At 43.4% G+C, this 7,634-nt stretch overlaps 1 long non-coding RNA gene across 1 annotated transcript; it reads left to right on the plus strand.

The window, feature by feature from the left end:
• Positions 1 to 1,013: 1,013 nt before the first annotated feature.
• Positions 1,014 to 4,494, plus strand: LOC144711464 (uncharacterized). The gene is made up of 2 exons (XR_013583558.1): positions 1,014 to 1,183; positions 4,066 to 4,494. It is a non-coding gene; the product is annotated as an uncharacterized LOC144711464 (long non-coding RNA).
• Positions 4,495 to 7,634: the final 3,140 nt, after the last annotated feature.

The following is a 7,634-nucleotide window of genomic DNA, read 5'->3' on the forward strand; positions in this document are numbered from 1 at the left end:
AACGTTGAAATGGCTCCTTAAACCCTGTCCTCGAATCTTTATCTCTGAATTTAGTATTCGAGTAAACATTGAGTGCGACTGGTCAAACAAATCTAGATTATGAAAATAGATAATGCATATTCATCACGTGTTAGAATGCTTCCATCGACGTTTTTACTTTCAAGTGTAGCCTCAAATTTTACAAACACGGTTTTTTCAAGCCAATGCATTCTAACTTGACGTATCTTCTTACAGACCACCTTCTGGAGAAACCCCTGTTACTTCCCCGGTTGATATTTTACTTATTCTATCACATTACGCTATCCGTGTCCTCGCAAACTCCCATGGTTCTCTACGAACCTCGACGGCGACTTGTTGAAGAAAACTCGATCAGCCAACCAAATTAGTTATAATAGGTAATATTCACGGGCACTTTCATTCTGTGTCGTATGACGCTGTCCAGACAGTGTACTCTTACCATACGTCTTTACGATACGAGCTCTCCTCGATCCCCAATATTAGCGCATAGATGTTTGGGTCAAAGTGGGCTTTACGATATACGTAAAGCTTTCATTCCCTTATTCTGCAACTAAGAACGCTGTGCGGCCATACAAGCAGGCTAGCTGCCAGTTATTGGGTGCAAAAAAAGACGAGGGAGGACACGGCGGAGAAACAATGACGGTGAAGAAAGACAAGTCCGTCGAGAAGATAAGAAAGACACGCCGGGGAGAAGCCCTCCTCAGCAGATGGCTCCCGGGGGGACGCTTCTACGGCAGTACGTGAGAAGAAGGGCCAGGTCGCCGGGCACGGTTACACGCGGGCCGAGGAAACCCCACAGGTTCGCCAGGCAGAGGCAGGGCCCAGTCTCCCGGTCCGTGAGCCTTCCGATTACGATGCAGCAGCCGTTCAGCGGGGGTCGTAAACCGAGTTTGAGACGGGTCAGAACTTGCCCGCACACGTCCAGCCTGAAGGGCAAGATCGGGCAGAGCGCAGGCGGCGGTGGAGATGGTGGTGGTGGAGATGGCGGTGGCGAGGGAGAGGGCGGTGGCGGGGGCGATGGCGGTGGCGGCGAACGATGGATGGGGCGGGGGCGGATGGGGAAGAAAAATCTTGAGCCCTGTGCTGAGGCTGTGCTGGGGAGGAGAAGAGACAAAAGTAGCACAATACCCACGTTCAAGCCCGAGTCAAAGCGTTGGATGACCAGGTATGAACCAATAGGAATTAATATAACAACTAGACTAGTAAATAAAGCCACGTACCCCTATACTCGTTAAAGAAATAGTGAATAGGATGAAATATAGGTCGAATCATAGATAGGGTGAAATATAGTTGTTACGATCAAATATAGCCGTTAGGATGAAATATAGCTGTTAGGATCAACGGCCAGTACTGTTTATATTATAGCTGTTATAATTTGTTATAACCGCTATGATTAAACAGAGAAATAAACTATATAACGACTATTATCTTACAATATAAATACAAACCCACTGTTAACAACAAGTTTATGGATTAACAAAGATCTTCGACTACACTGTGTCTCTTCTCCTTCATTCCTTCTCCTCTAACCCCGTTCTTGTTGCTGCGCGAGAGGTCCCTTTCTCTTCATGGTATCAGAGCCTGGGCGGGCTGCTGACATGACTGGAGCACACTCGTCCGCCATCTTCCCTTCTGCTTCCGCTGCATCGTCTTCAAGGGAACTCAGCTCGACAAGTATGGGACAAGTCCCGATCGTTATTCCAACCGGAGCCATGGTGCTCAACAAGCTCAATGAGAGCAATTTCGTCATATGGAAGAGTAATGATTCCATTACTCCACGGGGATGAACTCATGAGGTTTATTCAAGACTTTACTCCTCCTGTTTCAATAACTGACGAACAGGGAAATGCCATTGAGAATCCATCATTCAAGATTTGGTGGAGAACTGACCAACAGGTCCTCAGATTCCTCCATCAAACAATTTCTGAGTCTGTAGCTCCTTACATTAGTAAGGCAAGATCTACAAAAGGGGCTAGGAGTGTGAACGGAGTTAGAAACTCCTTTATTATAGAGGGACGGTAATTTATAGAGGGAGGAAGGTTATGTTTTGGGGAGGGAAAGTCACCGCGTTCACTCTGCCGTGTGGATCACTTCCAAGTTCCGAGTCTGCGCTCTTAGGGAGCTGGTGGAAGTGAGCTTTCGCATTTAAGGTGGATGGGTAGGATTGCTGCGGGTTCCAGCTTCGAGACTAACCTAAGCCGTACTGGGTTTGACTTTGTGGTAGCTCGATTTTTCAAAGATGCAGAAGATCACGTCGGTGTGTTTATATTATCTTTGAAATATCGAGTAATGAATTCTTTATTGCCCGCACGAATTCCATCCTAAGCGGGGAAAGCGTTAAAGAGGCTTCTTAATCGATAATTGTCAGAATGGGTCCCAACTATTGGGGGGATATGATATGGCAAGATTCTGTGCGTCCACGCACATGATAGACAAATGGCAATTTTCTACTTATGCCATATTCATGTTTTCGTACTGATCGGCCCACACGCTTCGAATAGACTTGATGCGCGTTGCCATTAGTGGAGTCGTTGAGACGATGAGGTCGTGTCAAACGGCCGCGGCCTATTTCGCAGATTATATGAGCAATTTTTTAGAGGGCAAAGAATTTTTAGGGATTTCTAACTAAGAAATTTCAGTTCATGTTTTTTCATAATGCCATTCGGTTTGCGGAATAGAATATGACAACCAAACGTGCTTTACTAGTCGACCGATCTGTCTGGGTTTGATGCATCTCTCTCTCTCTCTCGCTTGCTCTCTCTCGCTCTTTCTCTCTCTCTCTCTTTCTCTCGCTCTCTCTCGCTCTCTCTCTCTCTCTCTCTCTCTCTCTCTCTCTCTCTCTCTCTCTCTCTCTCTCTCTCTCTCTCTCTCTCTCTCTCTCTCTCTGTCTCTGTCTCTGTCTCTCTCTCTCTCGCTCTCTCTTGCCTCTTGTCTTTGGTCTCTTTCTTTCTCTCCCTCTCTTCAGATTAGCTGTATCTCTCATCTCCACCATGTTTCTGTCGTGGCCCCACTGTCATCTCCATGACTCTCTACCTTTCTCTTCCGATCTCACCTCTGTGTCTCGTGTCTCTCTATATCTTATCATCTGTATCTCTCGTCTCATCTATTCTCTTTTCCTATGAACGGCAAATATAGTCTAAATAAAGGCCAAATGGGTGAATGATGTTCGCACGCGTGCCCTAAGTGGCCCTAATATCTCCTTAATACGGCCCTTACAGTTGACTAATCCCCTATTACTTGGTCTTAAAGCAATGTATGTTGAGATTTCGAGATTGCACAAAAAAGATCAAGGAGGCAGAGAAGAAAGAAAAGAAGAAAAGAGTGAGAGAGAATGACACCAGAGAAGTATAATGATCGTTGTTATTCCACAGCTATAGGTCATTACGTAGGTTAGTATATATATTGTTGGAGTGATACTATATTTGGTAAGTTTCCTAAATCTAATATTTCCGGTTATAATTTGTATAACAGGACTACCTAGATGTTGCCGGATTGTCTACTTTTTCTAACTATGTTTGAATCCTATGTTCTATGTTTCCTGTATCTAGTCCTAACAGTTACGATCTTTAAGTAGTAAATAGTACTTTACCAATCATTACTACTCTAATCTTCTGTTAAGTCCCACTGGTAGGAATCATGCTACAAGTTGGCGAGTAGAACTCCTGAGATACATTGATTGAGACAGTATATATCTATTAGGATGAGGAACCAATTCGAGCCCAAGAAGTGTTTTGCTAGACCAAGGTCACTGATAGTGAACTGGTTATTTAAGTGGCTTAGTTAGTCATGAATATCACTATGTTGAGAGGACAATATTAATATCTCATCTACTTAAACGAAGATAACGATTGGCTTTGTACTATGGTATTTAAATAACGAAGAAGTATTAGTTTTTTTTATCCTGTGAAACCAATATTCATAACACAAGTGACAGTTTATGAAACTACGCTTGAGGAGATTGCTTTAGACCCTAAATTTATATTTGAATGTGATACACATCATCAGGTTGAACAGAACTCTTAAATTTAGGTGGTTGTATAAACGCAGTTTCTGCTACATCCCCATGCAAGAAAGCGTTGGACACATTGATGGCGAGGACGCCAATGCATCAGCCCGGGACACGTCACCGCAGGCAGTCGGGGTCAACACAGACGTTACGGATCCAAAGATGAAGTCAACAGAAGTCAACCCACCTCGGTCAACAGGAGTCAACGAAGAAGTCAACACGCCACAACCGTCGTCCGCCACGTCACCACCCGCGCACGTCTCCACGCGCGTCATGACACGACGCCAAAGGCAGATCCACAACTGCCCTTTGGCGTGACGTGATGCACGTTTTCCCTTGCGTGTCTTATTTTCTAGTTATTTTCTCTTTCCTCCAAGGCCTATATAAGGTCATTTGTTTCAAGAACTCATTAGGCAATCATAATTCAAGAATTGAGTTTTCTTTCTAACTCTTCTTGGAGGATTGCCCTACCCTCATCTTGCCCTAACCTTCCCGCCGCCGCCGCCGTCATCACCGCCGCCGCCGCCACCGCCGCCGCCGCTGCCGTCATCACCGCCCGACAGCCGCGCGTCACACGCCGCGACCGCGACGCCACCGCGTTATCCTCGCCAGGCGCCTCAGACGCTGCGGTCGCGCGGCGCTGCGCGCTGCCGGCGCGGCGCCGCGACGCCGCAAGGCTGGTGCGCGCTCCGCCGCACTCCGCGACTCGCCGCACTCGCTGCGCGCGCAGGCGCTCGCGCTCCGCACTCGGCGCTGCGCTCCGCGCTCCAAGCGCTCGCGCCGCTGCTCCGTTGCTCCGTGCGCTCCGCGACCTTCGCGCGCCGCGCGCTGGAGTTCGTCGCGCGCCGACCCGCGTCCCGCTTCATAACGTCAACCAGGGCCGGACAACGCCCGGAGCGCCCGTTCCAGTATCACGCCGCCTTTGTCGCCACGAGCAGGATTACCTGCAGCCTCTACACGCACTGCGGTGCTGACGTATACCTGAACCCTGTGGTGTCGACGTGTTCTCCGCTCAGTATTTTCTCGGGAAGTTTCCACCGCCGTCAGAATTAGACTTGGATTTCCTCTTCTTCTCTCCTTTTCTCGAGTGTTTCTTCGCGACGTGAATTCGAGGTATTGATTTCGGTGCTTAGGCATCGTCGCGGTGGGGGAAGACAGTACTCCCGCCCTCAATAAGGGTCGGAGCTGCACCACCAGATTTCATCGGTTTTAAGTCCGAGAATCGACCGTGATTTCTGTGGATTGTTTTATCCCTTAACCCATTCCTACCCATAGCCTCGTCATCCGCCCTAAATCGTCCATCCCATAGTCGTCCTACGTCACACATCTAGATGATGGATCTTCTAGTCACTGCTAATTGCTAAGGAAATTAGTAATCTAATGGTGGTTTGTTTGATTACAGGACTAAATGTTTCAGTCAAATCAAATCCCTCATGTTGGTTATTCTACAGTTATAGATCGTTACATGGATAGTTCCAGCACCGGCCTGCCCATGTTGACTTTGCAGGAGTTGGTGTCACACTGAAGATTGGCTCAAAACCAGCCATATGCTCATTAATCACCTTATCAGGGACAAAGTATGCCATGGATAAGTATTCAAGATGACCAACCCTAATTGCACATCTCGATAGATCCAATAATAAAATTAAAATGGAAGGGAAGATGGGACTAATTCATTTTAAGTCCAAATTAGACTTGGGACAAGATTAGACCTAGTATACTAAGCTTGCCACAAGTCTCAGATGAAAATATATTGTTTAAAAAGTTAGTGCATTGGATGGGGCATATAGAAATAAAATATGGCTAAGCATATTTAACACAAGTCTATCCAATCACTGCTTAATTCAACTTAACATAATAACTCCCTAATCACATTAATATTAATGCCTTAATGCGTAACTTATGAGAAGAGTGTCGAACCTCTGGGAAAGGTTAACAACCTAATTGAATAATTGTTTTGATTAACAGTCACATTGCGGATTTGCTCAACAACTTAACTAAAAAAAAGTGAAATTGCTTTTGCATGCTCCTAACCACTCAAAGTTAACCATTAACTCTGAATATTTAACAAGAAAAACTAACTGTATCAACTTTTAACAAAGGATTTTCAAATGATGACAAACAATATGATGAAGGTACATCTGAAATCACAACCAACTCTTAATCACGATAGCTATAGTACCTCTCCTCTATGATGCTCCAAAGTTGAGTCTAATTTCAATACTCCAAACAGTTCGCCTAGAGTTTGGCGTGTTGAAACACAATGAAACTCGATTACACGGTTTAGAAGGAATTCACCATGAGAATTGGGTCGTAGCCCCGTTGCCTTCTGCTCCCTGCTGCTGCTTCCTCACTAACGCGCCTTTTTTTTTAAACTTCTATACTAATACAAGTAATTCTATTCCCACATAGACGTATTTGTATTTCATGGTGGGTTTCATGCCTCGGTAACTCCATATATTTTTGATATAGAGTGGAATTTCCAAAATATCGATGCCAATGCAATAAAATTTTGATTTGAACCCAAATAAAATAATCCATGAAATACCTCTATGATGCCCTAAAAAGATATTTGAAAATATTCTCCTGAAATGATATATCAAGTGGTTTAGATGGGATATTATAATCAATGACCATATGAGAGAGACTTTTGTTTTCCATGAAATGATCATGCCAGTCTGAAAACAAAATATTTTTTTAAAGGAAAATATGAAATTACAGATTCATTAAACATGATTACTCGAACATATTGAACTTGAAAACTCAGTTTCTGATTATTGAAAAGATGATTATGCCATCAGTGAAAAAAATTTCGTAAGATTTGGCATAACTTGAAAACTAGTCATTTCCTTATCAAAGATATGAAATGAATAGGCAAGTATCACATATACTCGTATTTTTATTCTCATAGAACTCATTTTTATCCTCCATTAAATATTTTCCAAGCAATTGTTCATATTCATCCTCAATAGTTCTTCCAAAATCTTCAAATATCATATGCATGTGGATAGGAATTTCATCCAACTCCATTCTATAACCTTTATCCTCCATAATAAAATACACTTGTCCCATTGGAACTCCGGAATAATATGCTATTGGAAAAGGGATCGGTGGAAGATAATCCTCAAAATCTAAAATCTTTCCAATCACTAAGTCATTCTTCTTCTTATTCTCATCTCCATTCATCAAATCTTTGCAATCATTGACCAAATCAGAAAATGATTCTTCCTCTACCTCATTTGCATCCCTATCATACATGATATCATTATCTCTGATTTTATATTCATGAACTTCATTAATGAAATTAAATGGTACCTTTCTAGGTTAAAGTTCATCAATATAACCATTTTTGTGGTATGAAGATGTTGAATTAAAGATTTGAAAACTAGAAGAAAATTTAAGTGAAGATGGATCTTCCCTTTCATCAGACGGTCTTTCTCTGAAAACTCATAGCTCTTACTGATTGGCGTTGATTTCAACATGTAGATATGCATCATAATGAGCTTATTCTCTTCTTCCCAAGGCTTTTCCTTTTACTCCAATCTTATATAATCCTCTCATAGTTTGTTTTCATCAATGAAATCCAACAAACTTTGATTAGTTTGCTCGT

This window comes from Wolffia australiana, chromosome 13 (genome assembly GCF_029677425.1).
Source record: "Wolffia australiana isolate 7733 chromosome 13, ASM2967742v1".
In the NCBI taxonomy this organism is placed as follows: Eukaryota; Viridiplantae; Streptophyta; class Magnoliopsida; order Alismatales; family Araceae; genus Wolffia; species Wolffia australiana.